The 19,100-nt window shown below is 43.3% G+C and overlaps 1 long non-coding RNA gene across 5 annotated transcripts in view; it reads right to left on the reverse strand.

Annotated features, from left to right (window-relative positions):
- LOC116571073 overlaps positions 1 to 19,100 on the reverse strand; it is a 107,642-nt gene that overhangs the window by 41,442 nt on the left and 47,100 nt on the right. For 3 of the 5 annotated variants that reach the window (XR_004277692.1, XR_004277691.1, XR_004277689.1), the window contains 3 exons: positions 12,883 to 14,400; positions 12,498 to 12,572; positions 10,238 to 10,368 (listed from right to left, as the gene is read on the reverse strand). This is a non-coding gene — a long non-coding RNA (uncharacterized LOC116571073). Of the gene's footprint in view, positions 1 to 10,237; positions 10,369 to 12,268; positions 12,277 to 12,497; positions 12,573 to 12,882; positions 14,401 to 19,100 lie in introns of all 5 variants that reach the window. The other 2 variants (XR_004277690.1, XR_004277693.1) reach the window with 2 other exon arrangements.

Raw genomic sequence — 19,100 nt, forward strand, 5'->3', positions numbered from 1 at the left:
GCCTGCCTCTCTGCCTACTTGTGATTTCTCTCTCTCTGTCAAATAAATAAAATCTTAGAAAAAAAAAAAAAAAAGAAAGAACGACTCACTTTTGCAGCACCTAACCCATAATCAGGAAATATTTGTGGCATTGAACCCAACAATATAAAAAACAATTCAAAGGCAAGATTTCCCCAGGATATGTAGGAATATGTAGGATCTACAATGGATGACTGAAAATTGAGTGTACTTTTTCTGCAAATCTGGATAGAAATGGATAAGGAGTTAGAGATAATCACATCCCATGAACAACTCAGGCCCAGAGAGACACACCCAAGGTCACAACGATAATTAGTGGCCGGTGGGCCCAGACCCAATAATGCCAGATTATTGGTTGAATGATCTTTCCACAATACTGCCACTCAGAAATGTCATTTTTTTTTATTTTATTTATTTATTTGACAGAGAGAGATCACAAGTAGGCAGAGAGGCAGGCAGGGAGAGAGGAAAGGAAGCAGGCTCCCTGCTGAGCAGAGAGCCCGATGCGGGACTCGATCCCAGGACCCTGAGATCATGACCTGAGCCGAAGGCAGCGGCTTAACCCAGTGAGCCACCCAGGCGCCCCAGAAATGTCATTTTTAAACTAAACTCAGTCACACTCTCAAACAGGTGGTTCCTCCAAAAGAGATTTCTAGATACATGTATATTGAGGCCCTCTCATACCAATTCTTTTAGAATGCTGGATATTCCTAAACCTGGTCTCTGAGTCAAGAGACCTGAGTTTTAGTCTCAGTTTTTAACTAACCACTTAATAGTGAGTCAGTCTGGCATACTGGTTATTAGCCTCCTCAACTGTAAATGAGAAGGCCAGGTGTATCTGTTAGGTTACAACTGACCAAATAAATAAATAAATAAATAAATTTTATATCTATATATAGACATAGATATAAATTATATATGATTTATATACTTATATATAATTTTAATATATTTTATAATAAATATTTCTTCTTTTGTTAAAAAGATTTTATTTATTTATTTGACAGACAGAGATCACAAGTAGGCAGAGAGGCAGGCAGAGAGAGAGGAGGAAGCAGGCTCCCCGCTGAGCAGAGAGCCCGATGCCGGGCTCGATCCCAGGATACCAGGATCATGACCTGAGCCGAAGGCAGAAGCTTTAACCCACTGAGCCACCCAGGCACCCCTATAATAAATATTTCAAACTGACTTAAGCAAAAAATGCAAACTGACTTATCTGTTACAAGAGTTCAGAAATACACATGTTTCGGGTGTGGGTTTTTTTTTTAAGATTTTATTTATTTATTTGAGAGAGAGAGAGCACAGAGCAACAGGCAGAGGGAGAAGGAGAAGCAGGCTCCCCGCTGAGCAAGGAGCCCGATGTAAGACTTGATCGCAGGACCCTGGGATCATGACCTGAACTGAAGGCAGACACTTCACCGACGGAGCCACCCAGTCATCACTTAGGTGTGGCTTAATCCAGGGGCTTGAATGATGTCACCAGGATGTAATGCTCTCCTATCTCTCTGTTAGTCTCTGCTGTACATCGGCTCTGCTTTCAGGCCCCATGTGTCACAAGATGGCTGCCAGTTATGCTAGGCCTATATGCTCCCAGAATCCAAGTCTTTTAGGTCAGACAAATCAACAATGATGCTCAACGAAACACTTTTAGGTCACTTACATATGCATTGATTTCTGGTTCTATGAGCTTCTGTTAATGTCTCTCTTAGGTTATAAGAACAAATGAACTGTTTTAAGGAAACTTGGTAGCTCTCTGTGTCCCAGAGGTGGGCATTTGTTAGATTCCCTCCACCATTGCCACGACAAGTAACGGGTCTTTCATCAGGTTCTCCATGCTTTGGTCCTGCCTCGTGGCAGTTTCCTCCATGTACTCCCCTGTCATGTGTCACTCTGCCTTTGTATACACTCTTCCTCTGTCTTGGATGAATCTATTCTTCCTTATCTCTCCGAAAAGTGTCTACTGCCTGAACAGAACATCACTTTCCTTAGGAAATCTTCCCTCATTACAGTCCCCCCCTCAGGTGAAATTAACCACCTTGTACTTAAACCTTCTTACCTCCCTCAACCAGCATACATGTCATATTAAGCAGTGTCCATATGTTTGCATAGCTTCTTTCTCTGAGGATAATTGGCACAGGGAAGGCCGGAACCATGCCTTATCCGGCGTTGCATCCCCAGGGCCAAATACAATGCTTGAGACATAGCAATCATTCAGTCACTCAATAAATTTTAACGAATCAATCAATGAAACAATGAACTTTAGTTCCTCCAAAATAAAACATTACTGACTCCTATTTTGCCCCTAAAACTTACAATTATGCTATGGAAATCCCACCTTTCAGGTTCCTTGACTGGACCACACTCTCAAATTCAGGCTTGTGCATACTGTCCCATCTGCCTAGAATACCCTTCTCTGAGCACAGGCCTGCCTGGCCGCTCCACCTCATGACCCTGAGATCATGACCTGAGCTGAAACCAAGAATCGGACACTTAACCAACTGAGCCCCCCGGGCGTCTCAGAAATATAGATGTGGAACACTTGTCAACCTCACTGACTCCTTTTACCTTCTTCACTGTACCCCAACATACAGCCTGCTTTTGGACTTGTGTTTTGTAGCTGAATAGGAAATATAAAAGACTGCTTCCTTGTTTTATTTTTTTAAGATTCCATTTTATTTATTTATTTGACAGAGAGAGCTCACAAGTAGGCAGAGAGGCAGGCAGAGGGAGAAGGGGAAGCAGGCTCCCTGCTGAACAGAGAGCCCGATGTGGGGCTCGATCCCAGGACTCCAGGATCCTGGCCTGAGCCAAAGGCAGAGGCTTTAACCCACTGAGCCACCCAGGCACTCCAGCTTTCTTGTTTTAAAAAAATATTATATTTATTTGAGGGAGAGAGAGAGAGCAGGGGAAGAGGATGAGGGAGAAGGAGAGAATCTCAGGCAGACTCCACAACAAGCGTGGAGCCCATTGTCAGCATCGATCTCATGACCCTGAGATCACGACCTGAGCTGAAATCAAGAGTCAGAAGCTTAACCAATGGAGCTACCCAGGGGCCTCTTAAAGCCCGCTTCTTAAAATTTCAGGTTCCTTGGTCTGCATATCACTGTAGTCTTTCAAAAAACAATTCAATCAACAAACATCATGGAAGTCTGGCTATGTGGTTGGCACTGTTCCGATCACTGTAGGCTGTGCACCTTAAGAGAGGCAGACACTTTGTCCTGCCTTCAAATGTCACCTCTCCACATCCTTCCTAGACACAGAGATGCTTGTGTGTGTGTGTTTATCCTTCTCAATTTCCTCTTAAATCAGCACTCTGTGACCACGGTCACACACTTCGGTGCTGTGTTAGGTGAGAAAGCTGAGATAGTTGCTTATATGACTCAACCCAGCTCATGTTCTCTCCAGAGCGTCATTTATTTGACATCCCACCCTCATTCTGACCACACGGCCTTGGCAGCACCACTAAGTCCTGATGATGGCAATGATTAAGTCCAGCCTCCTAAATAAAAGACGCATGATAAATCTATTTGCTTGCAGTGAGAAAAGTCATGCTAGTCTCTGGCTGCACATTAGAGCCAGTGCCATTCTACCAAAAAAAACACACACGTTACATTTTCACTGGCCTACAAAAAAGAAAAGGATGTCATTAAAAAACGTGTTTGTCCTTGGCAACTGGGGCCTTTCTTCCAGAAGCTGATTCTGGAGAAGGATTGTAACAAAAATCTTCAGCTCCCAAATCCCTAAGCTTCGAGGGGGACAGAGTTTGGAGTTTGGACTGATGTGATAAAGGATAAGCATAAAGCATAAAGTTTGGGAAATTCTCAAGAAGCCAGGAAAGCAACATTACCAAGGTAGAAAATGTAAGTTGAGTAAGAATTTTCTTACTCAAATTAATGTTTACCTAGTAAATGTCAACTCTTTGTCACCCAGATGGTGCTAATTCTAGAGATGTCAGGGAAATCGGTGCGGGGAGATCCCAATGGACAAAATCAGAGAGCTGGAGAGGATGCAGTATGAGAGATCTAAGAAAAAAGACCCTGGGAGGTAATCAGCCTTCCAGGCGAGCATTCAAAGCCTCAAACAAAATCAATGACAGTTCAAAGAACTTCTGTCTCTAGGCGATTCTCCAAGGCAGCTTCTACATGAGGACTCAAAATGGCACTTATGCCCAGAATGAAGAGGCAGGGGTACAAACTGACCCTGAACAGAATATATCGCATGATGTTGTAAGCTAAGACAGTAAAGGGAACATACAGCCTAGTTTTTCTCCCAAGACAAAAAATCACATTTTGCTGCCAATAATCTGTGCGCCTCTTAATTGTTTACCAAATGTGTTGTGTTGCACTCAGCAACTGAGATAGGTATACCCTGTTACTCTGAGGCACGTGGTTTCTGCAGAAAAACAGTCTCCATGTCCCAAGCCATGAAAGGAAACCAATCACCGTTGGTAGAAAGGTGATGACAGAATGAATCTAATGAACCTGCTTAGAAATTAGCCTTTAAAATTAAAGTTTCGGGGCGCCTGGGTGGCTCAGTGGGTTAAAGCCTCTGCCTTCAGCTCAGGTCATGATCCCAGGGTCCTGGGATCGAGCCCCGCATCGGGCTCTCTGCTCAGCAGGGAGCCTGCTTCCTCCTTTCTCTCTGCCTGCCTTTCAGCCTACTTATAATCTCTGCCTGTCAAATAAATAAATAAAATCTTTAAAAAAAAAATAAAAAAAAAAAAAAATAAAATTAAAGTTTCTTCCATCACAGAAGCCTCTGTTCCCCTTCCGAGAATATCTAACATCTCAAAACTCAAGTACAGTCTCAGTTAAATTTCAAAGGGCGGTAGGAGGTACTAATAAAGGGATGCTTTTTTTTTTTTTTTTTTTTTAAATCATCTCTGCCTCGCTCCACAAGAGGCTGCAAGATTTTAGACAGTTTAAAACTGCAATTCTCAGAGTCTAGTACCACTTTCCTGTGGCTATCTTCTGTCAAATCATCCAGGGGAACCTGCCAATCTTGGCTTAAGGCGTGCCAACCGGCTCAGCTCTGCAAACGAGCCAGGAGCTGGAGGCGTCCTTAAGCTTGGGGCGAGGAACTTAGTGGGTGGTCTAGAAGGGAATCTGGGCTTTGTAACAGAAAGATACAGAGATGGAGCTTCTGGCCAGAAGAAGCTGCTGAGGGAGACATTCAAACTCCAGGGAAAGATGCCAGTCCACATCAAAACTACACAATCACCAAAGAGAATCACCCAGGTGCCAGCCTCACGCTATAAATAAAGCATCTTGGCTCTGTCCACGGGAAGCCCTTATTATCCTAGGGAGATGTTGCACATACACAGATGAGCACACAAAGCAATACATCAAAGGTGTGGGTAACAATGAAACTTAGCATACGTATAGCGATCAGAGTTTTTTAAGTGCTTTTCCACAGATGACTTCATTGAATCTTCACAACCCCAGGGGTGGAAGACAGGCAGATATTTTATTATCATGATTGTTATGACTGCCTTTCAGCTTTATTATGAGGCTAGGGATGAGAGGTTAATGGAAGCTCTCTTGCATGCGGCCACTCATCACATCACAAGACCACCTCAGGGATGAGGCCTGATCCCTCCACCCTTCACACAGGAGACAGCCCATGCTCAGTGACTTGGTGACCCCAGGTCCCACACAGTGAGCCCACCCACACATGACTAGGCCAGATCCCACCTCAGACCTTCAGACATTGTCACCAAATGATTCACTCCATCTTTGGAATAGCTGTGGTCAATTAATTTCAATTAAGGATTCCATTCCTATAATCCTCAAATGCCAGAGGAGAGCCAATTTCTCTCCCCTGTCCTTAACCTCTTACTGCTCTACACTTCCTCTCTGGCTTCTCTCTTCAAAACACTATGCCTTCTGGAATCCTCTTTCTTTTTGTAAAAAAAAAAAAAAAAGAAAAGAAAAAGAAAGAAAGAAAAACAATAGAACAAAGAAACAAACCAAAAAACCAATAAGCATCTCCCCACATTAGGCTGTGTATTTCACCTACCATAGACTAAGGTAGGGGTGACAATCCATGAGCTCCTTAATGACACTTAAGAACAACCACACTTCTACCCTGGTACCAATCCCATCGACTCATACCTACCATGTACAGTTCTATGTTTCTATCATCTACTGACCTCCCGGTCACATTCTTTAGGACATGACACTCTTCTCTCTTTCTCAACCCCACCTCTGCCCACATCTAGAAAACATTAGTATCTTTGTGGGCAATCCACCCAACACCTTCAAGCTACTATTCCTTGACCTCAAATATACAATAACAAATCTCACCTTCACTCAACTTAGACTCCCCCACACTCTAGTGAAACCCTCCTGAACTTTGTCATCACCAAGAACGGTTCCACACGCAAAATCTTAACTGCAAACATTGCGTCTTCTGACCCAGATGGCTTTCCTTCTGTGTTCTCAGGACCTTCCCTTGCATGCACCCGCTCCTCAAACTCACTGAGTCCTACAGCTCCTGGGTCTTCATTTCCCCCACAGTCCATCAGCCTTCCTCTAAACAAACTATAGGTAGTAGAGTATCTGAACTACCCACCACCAGCACACTCAAATCCATGCATGTCTCTTTCTACACTGCATTCATTAGGCAAACTCCCAACATAAGGTTGACGTCATCTTGGTAACTAGAAGTTGAATACTCCTTAGGAAAATGTTATAACCATTTGGATTATCGTTATAACAAACATATGGTCTCTGATTTTAGGACTTCAGCACACCTCCCCAATCCTTTCCCTTGATCAACTCTCCTTCCTATTTTCCTTGGTCATTGTTTTAAACCTCGACATCTCTATTGAGGACCCCTACCAGAGCCTGTTCCCCTACTGTAAGCAGACATTATCCTTTTCGCCACTGGAAAAAAAAAAAAAAAGATGTCCAGAAATGTAAGAGGAAAATTTTAGTTTCATAAAATCAGACTCTTTTTTTTTTGAAGACTCTTCTGCCCTCTTTGTGAGACTACTATTAAACAGAAAATTTCTCAAGCCTCATCCTAGGTTCTCTTGTCTTTTCATTTTCAGAAGTACATCTCATCTACTCCTATACTTCAATTATCTCCTTTATGCAAAGGACTTTTTAGTCTCTGTTAACCATTCAGACCTCCCTCCTATGTACCATTAAAACTTCAACCCAACATTTCCACATATATACATATTGACAAAGTCTCTCAAATCCTCACATCCAAAATTAACATCTCTTTTTCTCTTAGTCTCTCTATCCATGGTACGTTCATGCACTCAGGCTCTCTCTCTCCCTCTCTCTCACCCACACCCACACCCACAACCCCCCACATACACACACACAAATTGATTCTCCTATCTCCTGCTCAGTAAAAGTCATCACCACCCAGTTGCTTGAGAGAGAAACCTCGCAGTCATCCTTGCCTCCGCCCTCTGCCTCACCCAGTTCATCAACGATTTCTACTAATATTATCTTTCCTCAAATCCAACCACTTTTCCCTGTTCAAATAATGAACAACAACCTAGTTCAAACAAGGAAACTAAAGCTAAGAGAGAACTTGAGACATTGCACAATGTCATACAACTAGTAAGCAGCAAAGCCACCTCAGATTCCCATCTGCTTTCAAAGCCCATGCTTGAAATTAGAGAATATTTTCTCACTTGGAGGAACTCTCTGAGTGAAAGATATCTCCGAGAAATACATATTAGACTATTTCAACTGCAGGATGTTCCAAAACCCAACCAAAGAAGACACTGGGGGTAATCAGCTGTCCTAGGAAGCATTTAGAGCCTCAAACAAAATCAATAATAGTTCAAAGAACTTCTATGTTCAAAAGGGTCTTCTGAGGGGCACCTGGGTGGCTCAGTGGGTTAAAGCCTCTGCCTTTCGCTCGGGTCATGATCCCAGAGTCCTGGGATCGAGCCCCACATTGGGTTCTCTGCTCGGCAGGGAGTCTGCTTCCCCGCCCCCACCCCGCCTGCCTCTCTGCCTACTTGTGATCTGTCTGTCAAATAAATAAATAAAATCTTTAAAAAAAAAAAAAAAGGGTCTTCTGAGGTAGTTTCTACATAAAGACCAAAAAAAAAAAAAAAAAAAAAAAGTGGACCTATGACCAGAGTGAGAGATAGGGGTACAAACAGATGCTGAATAAAAGAAGCCATTGATGTGACCATTGGTGAGCATGTGTCATGAATGAGAGTAATCTTTTACTTTTTAAGCCGCAGAGATTTTGTGGTTCTAGTTACCATAGCATAACCTGGCTTATCCTGACTCATTCAATCTCCTTCGTACTGTTTTCGGTCACGTTTATACGGTGCTCTGTCAAATCCAGCAAGAAATAAATATTGAGGGCCCCTGGGTGGTTTAGTTGGTTAAGCATCTGCTTTTGGCTCAGGTCATGATCCTGGGATCGAGTTCCTCATCGGGTTCTGTGGAAAGCCTGTTTCTCCCTCTGCCTCTGCTCCTCTCCCCTGCTTGTGCTTAGTCGCATGCTCTTTCTCTCTCAAATAAATAAATAAATAATCTTTTTAAAAGAAAGAAAAAAAGATGAGGCGCCTGTGTGGCTCAGTGGGTTGAGCCTCTGCCTTTGGCTCATATCATGATCTCAGGGTCCTGGGATCGAGCCCTGCGTTGGGTTCTCCACTTGGCAGGGAGCCTGCTTCCCCCCTCTCTCTGGCCTGCCTCTCTGCTTACTTCTGATCTCTCTCTCTGTCAAATAAATAAATGAAAGGCCATATCTAGACTACTTCCAAGGTTGGGGGCCTAAGCAACTAGGTAGGTGGCAGTCCTATTACCTCAGACGGGGAAGACTGGTAGAAGGGGAGGATTTCCAGGAGCAAAGTAGAGGGGGCGTGGGAGCAGAGAATCAGGAGTTCTAATTTGGGCCTAGAAATTTAGAAGTCAAAGTGGAATTTTCAATAGACAATGTGATGTAGAGCCTAGAGGTCAGGGCATGGGGCTGGGGAGACTTAACCAAGTTAGAGACCACTAGCATATAGAGGTTAAATATTGAATATTTAAGTGATAGCAATTTAGGAACAATCGGATGCTGAAGTTCTTTGATAGCCCTTCAGGTGAGGTGACCAAGAAGCACTGGCCAGCTAAGACTGGTGAAGAGCCAAGAGGTGCCATGATTCTGGAGCAAACAATGGTTCAAAGAAGGCTGCACGGCCAGCTGTGTGCATGAGGCTCAGACAGCCGGCCTTCAGTTCCCTGCCTCCACCCAGTATGGCAATACTCACACCTCCCTTCCCCTTTCTTACAACCGTGTGCTTCTGCTCTTATTCTCTTGCATTGGGATTGCCTCCCTCACCTGCCAGCATCCTAGACTTTTGACCTAGCAAGAACGCCATGACCTTGGAAATGCATTTCCTGACTCCACTAATAAAATATGCCCTCTTCCACCATAATCTCTCATAGCCCTTTGTACACTGTATTTTATTTTGTTTTCTGCTATAAGTATATGTATTCTCTCTCCATTCTACCTGTATCCCATCTGAACTATAGTAAAGGCCTCACAACCCCTCACAATGTAGCAGAATATTTGGCAGGCATTAAGTGCTCAATGAAGATTTTCAATGAGTCAAATCCAAAAACACAAAACTCAAGTCTGGAGAAGTCTCTACAAAGGACAAAAATCTTTTATCACTTTAGGTTTCTGTTTGCCAGCACAAGCATCATCTGCACCCAAGGCCAGGAATTTTTTACGCATTTCCTGACCCTCTCTAACAAAACAGTAGGAGTGATCATTCCCAGAAAACAAATCTTTTTTTAAATATATTTTTTTTAAGACCATGTGATGAAAACACAGGGTAATGCAGACAAAGGTCTTGCCACAGTCCTTGTCTTCATAGATCCTGAACTAATGCCTATTTTAAAAACCATTTTTTAAAAGATTTATTACTTATTTAAGAGAGAGAGAAAGAGAGAGCCAGATAGAGTGCAAACAGGCACTGAGCAGGAGGGAGGAGCAGAGGGAGAGGGAGAAGCAGATTCCCTCTGAGCAAGAAGCCTGATATGGGGCTCAATCCCAGTACCCCGAGATTGCAACCTGAGCCAAAGACAGATGCTTAACCGACTGACCCACCCAGGCGCCCCTTTAAAAACCATTTGACTGATGCTCCTCAAGATCTCAGGTATGAAAATAACAATCTGCAAAAGTCTCGTGGATGAAACAACGTTTGTGATCCCTGAACCTCACTCTAAAAAGCTAAAAAAGACTGTACCAATTTAAGCCTTGGGTTATAAGTCGGGCAACAATTCTTGAGTGTTCTTCCTTCCAACATCAGCATGTACTTGAATTCTCTGATACGGGGGAGGATGAGTGTGTTAGAAAGAAGTCATCTGGAAGGTAGCTCTGGTCCAGAGTTGGAAGAACAGGAGAGAGAAAAACAGGTTATCAATGGGAAACACAGTCAAAGCTTCATGAACCAAATAGAATTTCCACAGGCCTAACGATGAATGAGAATCACCTGCCAAGCTTCTATGTGCAACCTGCCATAAAAATGGCTGGGATTTATGGCAAGAACGTCAATATGATTCCCTTTATGCCCTCTTCTATGGCGCACTATGTTCCACCTCAATTATCTTCCAGACTAACCGCTCTTTCAAGGTCAATGGCAATTCAGAAATACAGATCCTTATACTTTCACTAAAAAGTCCAGGTCCTTCCAGATCTTTGCAGATGGACAGACAGCCCAGTGATTAAGGATATCCCTCCTTTTTAGGTTGTATTCCAGACCCACCACATAGTAAAGTTGTGATCATCCAAACTGGGCGTTTGTGCTAAAATTCCTCCTTCCTGCACTTTCAGACCCGCATATTACAAATCAGAAAGATTTCCGAGCGTGCGAGGTGAGCGAGGTGACCCCTATCGCCAGTGCCCAGGAGTAGATTGCCCCAGTATAAATAATCAACCCAACCTCTTTGCTGGCTAACATTTTCTCACAAGACTAAAAAGTCCCGTAACCTCCTTTCTTAATGGTGGCGCCACTTCAACCACACTCTGGAAGGTATTGGTTTCCTTAAGTACAATGTGGACCCATCAGAATAAAAGGGCAGCATGAGAGGAAAGGACAGTATGAGGCTTTGTGGCCTATCGACTCAGTTGCTCATACAAGAATCTGGGAGGGGGAAACCCCCGAAAGATTAGTCACTTCATTTTGTGTTGCAGAGCTCAATTCAGGTTAACAAAGCATTTGCCAACAAAGGAGATGGGAGAATGGCAGTATTCACTTGCTCTGGACTGAATAAACAAATGTGGGATTTGTGGGCTGACTAATGTCCTGGGATAAACCAGGCAGTCAGCCAGATTCTAGGAGTTTTGATGAAAAGACCGGCAAGCCCACACTTTTCTTCTTGGAAAGTGCTCCATGGGAGTATTGATGTCCACAGGGCCGCCCGGGCCTTCAGCTTGCCTTAAAGTTTCATCCATATTCAGCCACGGGGAATTCTCAGTGGCTCTGTAATCAAAGACCTAGATCAAGCGATAGAAGCTGGATTCTGTCTTCTTGGGAAGTGTTAAATATGCCATTCATCTCCTTTTAGAGATGTGTTATCTCTGTCCCCTTTTAAATACACCATTTTCCCTGAAAACATACAGGTAGACCACTAAAATGTGACTCTGGTTCTAGCTTTCCTTTCATTCATTCATTTCATTCATTGGTCACTTTCCATATGGTGCTCCAGGCACCAAGTAAGTGCCTGTGGGTAAAATGGTGACTGACTCAGACACAGTCCATGCCCTCAGGAAGCCCCCAGACCAAACTTTAAATCTTTAAGAGCACTGGAAAAATAATAAGGTCCTGTAACTTTATTTTTGGTTGAAGGCAAGTGTTAAAATTTGCAATGATTTTTATTGGCCAAGGCAAGAAGTCCTCCAATTAAGGTCACAATATAAACTTTAGGGATGTCAGAAAGAAGACTAGGGCTTGCCCTTTCTTTCTACTGTACTATTAGGACCATACAGCCATGTTTGAGATGAAAGCTGATTTTATTACAAACTGCAGCTAGTGAAACATCAAGGGTTAAGTTTCACAGGTTCTTAACTGACTCAGGAAAAACTTCCCGGCAGCAGCTGATACAATCTTCTTTAAATCTATAAATGTGGTTTATCTACCCAGATCAAAAAAATGCAGGGGCGCCTGGGCGGCTCAGTCGGTTAAGTATCTGCCTTTAGCTTGGGTCATGATCTCAGGGTCCTGGGACAGAGCCAGTGTTGGGCTCCCTGATCAACAGGGAATCTGCTTCTCCCTCACCCTCTTCCCTTCCCCTGCTCTTGCTCTTTCTCTCTCTCACAAATAAATGAATAAAATTTTTTAAAAAAGAAATATATATGGTACACACATAGAACAAGTCAATGCGAACGTAATACAAACTAGAAGAAGAAAGCTCATGGTGGTAACTGACAAACTGAGCATTTTAAGTGTCTCCACAAAAATATCCAACCTTCCTTGATATTTAGAGTCTTAGGTGGTTTTTACTTACATGGAGGCTTTCATACTTCCCTTCTGAAGACCCAGTCTTCAGGACTCCTTAGCCCTCCAGAGTGCCAGCAGGAGGCTGCCAAATGGCAAATATAGAGAATTAGTTTTTCTTTTTAAGATTTTATTTATTTGAGAGAGAAAGAGAGCGCGCACAAGCAGAGGGAGGGGCAGAAGTAGAGGGAGAAGCAGTATCTCCACTGAGTAGGGAGCCCGAGGTGAGACTTGATCCCAGAACCCCGGGATAATGACCTGAGCCAAAGACACCCCTAGAGAATTAGTTTTAAGAGGCAGTATTTGTAACAGCATTGAGGAAGAAATTCAAGCAGATTAGCAAAGATTTTAAGCCGGCTCTTTCAGAAAAAAAAACAAGGCAAAAAACCAAAAACCTGGCAAGGAATCTTTATGAAGTCATCAAATGCATTCAATTTGAACATACTTCGGTTAGTCTTCTAAACATCATTCTGCAGAAATGTAGGTATTCTAAAATCAAGGTTTGGGAAAGGAGCCTAGTTCCTGCTTACCCACTGTGAGGGCGGGGAGGGGGTAGAGTTGAAAGGGAATGCTACGGACCAACAGCAAGAGAGCTATTTCAGGTTTTAGAACTGGGAAAAGGGACCTGAGCCCGGGGCTGGATGAAGCCACCCACAAAAACTCGGAACAGGGGCTCAGAGAGCGCCTCGAAGGACCGAGCCGCAGCGCGCAGCCCGCAGCCCACAAACCAGAGGAAGGCCTGCGCAGGAAGCGGAGAGGTGCGCGCGGGGCTCTGGGGTCCGGACAGGATGAAGCCAGTGCATGTGAGGTTCAAGAAAACCGAGCAGGCAATACAGGCGTCAAAGTGTTTCCTGATGTCATTAATCCGGGACCACATCCTGATTTCAGACAACAGGGAACCACGGACGGGAAAGCCGTACGAACCGGGGTCGCTGTCTTCGGACTGTGTCGGAGGCAGTCAGACCCCTCTCGGAGCGCTCTGCGGGGCACGCGCTGGGTCCCACGGGGCTGAGCGATCCGATGGGCCGTGTCTGATGTCCCGGCAAAATGAGACAAGCGACTTGTCTTGACGAGCAGCGCCAAGGAGCATAAAGAGCTTCCCTAGACAGTGCCAGAGCGTTAGGTGCCAAAGCCTGGGGTGGTTATTAGAAAAGGTTACCGCCCCTGATCGTCTGACTACAGCCCATTCCTGCGCCGCGAACAGCCAGGGCAGAATCCGCCGGAGCAGTCCGCGCTCCCTCGGGAAGCCTGCGCGGGTCACCCCGAGCTCACACGAGCATCTCTGCGGCTCCCAAAGCGGTTAGACGGCACTGTTGACAGCAACTCCTGTCGTCAGCTAAGGAGAGACTGCCTGGTGGGATTTTAACTTTCAATTGGATGTCAGCCACGCTGTTTCCTTTGGTGACCTCTCCACTGGGCCTTCTTTGGCAGCCAAGTTCTAGTGCAGTTCACTTCCACAGTCATCAGAGCGGTAGGGAGTACGAAAAACTGCCCAGGGCTCGAAGCCCCCAGCTCTAGCCTTAATCTGCTGCAAGGCTTTTTTGGCTCAGCCCAAGTGCCTTTCTGTGTTTCCTTTTCCTTTAATTATAAAATCAGAGATAAAACCCACCTCACATGCTTTTGAAGCCATAGGAGAGGACAGATGAGTTAAAGGTTATGGAAGGCATATTCCTATATACACACTTAAGTGTGGGCATGTACATACAACTCTTTTAATGTTTTCCAACGCATAAAAGAGAAGCGTGGACTGACCAAGCACCTGAGTAAGTTAAGTGATAAAGACGATCTAGATATTTTAGAACAAAATCACCAACTTTCCTTGTAGGGGAAAAGACAGTTGTCCAGATGGTTCAGGCCATTTTTCTCTCCAGGTCTCTGTCGTGGAATCTACAGAAGACTGCCTTTCATGACAGCTAGGAGGCCAGAGAGAAAGTATTTTGAGGGAAAAGCAGGAAGAGCAACTGATTATTGTTTACTATATGCCAGCCAATCTACAAAGCACTGTACGGTATTATTTCACTCCCTCTTCATTACAATGACCGTCGCGTGACGTGTGTATTATTTAATAACGTTATACAGTATGCCTAAGTTTCTGAACAAATGTATTGTCTAAATGATACTGAAATTCAAATCTGTCTAGCTTTGGGGCCCTCAGTCTTAATTAGAGCTTAGTTCTAGCTCTGTGAAGGAAACTGGGCTTCTCTTCTGTCCCTGCTTGAAGCTTGGGCATTTTGCCTTGCTATTAAAAGTTGGGTGGTGGGGCGCCTGGGTGACTCAGTGGGGTAAACCTCTGCCTTCGGCTCACGTCATGATCCCAGGGTCCTGGGATGGAGCCCAGAGTCAGGATCTCTGCTCGACAGGGAGCTTGCTTCCCCGCCCCCTCTCTCCCCCCCGCCCCGCCTGCCTCTCTGCCTACTTGTGATCTCTCTGTCAAATAAATAAATAAAATCTTTAAAAATAAAAAAATAAAATATGGGCATGTGTTCTGGTTGGTCTGTAGGTCAGCCCCACTGTGGTCCCTCACATAGGAGGGACAATTACTAGAAGGGGACATGGGGGTGAGGTGTGAAAGAAGAGTTCCTAAAGAAGCAGACGAAAAAGGTTCATAAGTAAAGCACCTATAGGACGCAGTTCTGAAGGGCTACATTTCTTGGGTAAATGCCATAGAACAGGAAGAAATTTTCTTATATTCTCTGGTTATTCCATTTAGAGAAAAAAAACTACTCTTCAGATGTAGCACTGAGCTATTTGGGAATTTTATTCAGTTAGGATGAATGTCTAAAAAGTGATTTCCTACCCCCCACCCCCCGCTACCTCAGGTGGTTGCTTTGGAGTTAGGTACGTTCCAAACAGGCATTCAGATGTGGTCCTAAAAAGCTGTACTGACTCAGGAAAGCTGTCTAATATGCTTCACCAGAATGCTCTAACCCTAGAAGAACATCATAGCATATTAGCTTAGTTATTAGAAATTATCTAGAAACACCCACTGGGAGGGTCTAAACAATAGCATTTTTAAGGCGGGAGTAATAATCATATCTGAATGGCTGGCATTTGTTGGGCCCTTGCACAATGGAAAGCATAGTGCTATGCCTTTTACACAAGTTACTGCATTTGGATTTTGCAATATCCTTCTGAGGCAAGCACTGTTATGATTCTCATTTTCAAATGAGAAGACTAAGTTTGTCATCAGTATTTCTCACTGTCAAAATGGCCACCAAATGACAAAGGAGGGTAGAGTTGAGGCTAGAATCCTGGAACGTTTTTACGTATCTACCCCTTTTGGCCTCCCCACTTTTCCCGTCTTCTCCCAAATATCTTCTTCCTTCACCCAAGGCAGTCTAAAAATCCATTCATTTGTCCTACTTCTTCACTGAAAGGGATTGCTGACTCAGTATATTCCATGAAATTATCTCCTCCTCCCAAAAAACAATAGAACCTTAAGAGAAGCAATTAAAGACATTTAACTTAAAAGGACTTAAGAATGAACTCTGACAAGAAAAAAAAAAAAAAAGAATGAATTCTGACTCCAAGAAAAGAGTACATGCAATTTATGCAAATGATTGTGAAACCTACTACTCCAATGGAGAACCCTAACTGCCACTAGCCCCATAAATAGTCTCTTCCGTGAAATTCAATAAAATTATTTCATTGGAATTATACAAAAGAGAAGGAAAAAAAGAGATCTTGTTGAGAAATGGAAGATCAGGAGAGGAAGGTCAATATGATGAGGATCTTTGGTTGGTATGCATCTTTTGCCCAGCTCCCTCACTCCTACAGCCTGCCCCCGGTTGAGAGATTTCCCGTCAGCCTCAATATTAGAGGTCCATGACCTGGGGCAGCAAGGTTAGTACAGAAAGACATTCACAGGATAATGTTGACAAGCTGGTTGTTGATGAGATCTAGCTCTAAAATATCCCCAACGGTCTACATCATCCTTGGGTTTTCAACTTAATATTTGTTCTAGTATGTAACCACAGAAAAGTTGGATCTCAAAATCCCCTTAAAGGGAAAATACTTAGGAGGAAGCTATATGGTAAGTCCTTGTTTCTTTATAGTTGTTGTCGTTGTTGTTAATTAGCTCTGTTTTAAAATATATTTTCTTTAGAATCATAAAATGATATAAGGAATTCTGTGCAATTGACCTTGAACTGTAAGCATCAGAATAAGTAATAGCTATGATACATTTTAGCATCTGTAACACAGGGCAGCATTAGAGGCTGCTTTGCTGGGTTCAGACTTGCTGCTTGGCTAACCGATCACAAGTGCTAACGGCTTCAGCTCAGCAGTTCTCGGAAGCATGGAGTTGCAACAGTGATGAAAGAATGTCTCTCTGATGCCTGAGTCAAAGTTAAATCTCAGAAACAACTGCTTCTTTCTCACCAGTTCACCAGCATCCAGACTTTCCTTCTAAAACTTGTGAGGATGAAATATTTTTATCAGCCTATAACTGAAGGCAAACATTCAGTTTCTCCTTTGTACACGGTTGCTACAATAAGACACAACACAGAGTTGTAGAGCTGGTGCAAAACTTGGGTACAGAAAAAAATAAGGAAAAGAGAAGAAAAGGGAAGAAAAGAGGGAGGAGAGCGGAGGGGAGAAGAGGAAGGGGAGGGGAGAGGGGCTTGTGCAAGGACAGGAGATAAAAAGATTTTTTTCCCATCCAGGTTGCTTCCTGTCTATCAATGTCACAAATTTACCAGCATTACTTGCATTTTTACCTTTATGATAACTCTGGAGTAATCTGAATAACACTCATTTTTCAGAAAAAGAAACTGATGCTCACCATAGTGAAGCAGGCCACACTACTAAAAAGTGTCAACCCCAGGATTCCATCCTAGCTCTCTAGGATTTAAAAAAATACTCATTCTCTTTCATCGTATCTCATACATTCTCTTCCCAAGAGAAGCCCCCGGGGATGTGTGCTTTCAGTTCTGTAAGTGTAGATAACATATATCTGGTGCCAAGATGACAGAAGCCTGTTCGTTGGTCAATATGACCGACCAAGAATGAGTTTTCTTCTCCTCATCAAAAGAGAGACTGGAGGGGCGCCTGGGTGGCTCAGTGGGCTAAAGTCTCTGCCTTTGGCTCAGATCACGATCCCAGCGTCCTGGGATCGAGCCCCGCCTCGGCCTCTCTGCTCAGCGGGGAGCCTGCTTCCCTTCCTTTCTCTCTGCCTACTTGTGATCTCTGTCTCTCAAATAAATAAAAATAAAATAAAATAAAATATTTTTAAAAAGAGAGAGAGAGACTGGATGTTGGAGAAAGAAGAGGCAAGTGTTAAAACTGTTAAACATAGCAGATATATCTGAATCCCCCTTCCTAGACACCTTTATCGCCTTGGAGAGAGTACAGAGTGGAAAAATAAATGGAACATGATAGACCTCTACTTGATAAATAGAATACAATAGTTGTACCTTTTAATCGAGCACAGATGTCTACTTGAAACCTATGCACCAGACCCTCCTGCATTTTTCCTCCTCTTGCAGCAACTCTCTATACAGAGTCAGGTCTCCATGACAACCTTAACGGTTCCTTGCAGGCACAGGCAGCATAGCATCCTATCTGGATTCAAATTCAGGGTCCATCATAAATGTGGCCTTGGAAGCATACATTATTTTACTTCTCTGATCTTTATGTGGTTCCTCAGTCTCTAAAAAGGAGGATAATATTATCTCATGGAGTTGCTATGAAAATTAAACAAAATGAAAAAAAATTAAACAAGATGATGTGCATGAAATTCCTATCATGGTGTGAAGATATAATAAGAGTCAGTACATTCTTCTCAAATCGTTGCTCTGATCTAGCTCAATAAACTACTTTCAGGTTGCTCTGAGGTGTAGGGAATCATTCTGATAGGTCCTATTTTCTACAAGGAAAATTTATCTGGAAGAAAAGAAGCTGTTCAAAGAAGCTGAGAATTTTCTCAAGAGACCTGAGCTATTTAAGTTGTCCCAAATTTGTTTCCTATGTTCTGAGGCCAGGGCAAACAAAATTTCAGTCTATTAAATATTTAATATTTAATACAGCCAATATATTAATTTTGGGTCCAATTTATGAAACTACAATACATTATTGTATTATTGTGTGTATGTGTGAAGTATTATTAAATGAATGTCATGGTAATTTATGAAGATTTTAAAGAGCCTGAACATAATTTTGAGGAATTTACATCATGGCAGAACTTTATACTGTTGTATCTTCACTTTTGTAACATATTGTTAAGTCTATATGGCTTATCTAACACCAAGATCTTTTTTAAAAAAAGATTTTATTTATTTATTTGTCTGAGAGAGAGAGAGAGAGAGAGCACAAGCAGGGGGGAGCAGCAGGCAGAGGGAGAAACAGGCTCCTCACTGAGCAAGGAGCCCAAGGCAGGACTCGATCCCAGGACCTTGGGATCATGACCCGAGCCGAAGGCAGACACTTAACCGACTGAGTCACCCAGGCATCCCCTAACACCAAGTCCCTGGTAAAGAATACAACCTCCAAAAGTAACTTCAGACTTAAAGTGAACTACTTTTTGGCCTGCATTATGACAAAGACCAGGGACAGCCTATGTATTTTACTACTTCCTCCATCAAAACCACAGCTACCACCAGCACCCAACAAGTAC

This window comes from Mustela erminea, chromosome 12, assembly GCF_009829155.1.
Source record: "Mustela erminea isolate mMusErm1 chromosome 12, mMusErm1.Pri, whole genome shotgun sequence".
NCBI lineage: Eukaryota > Metazoa > Chordata > Mammalia > Carnivora > Mustelidae > Mustela > Mustela erminea.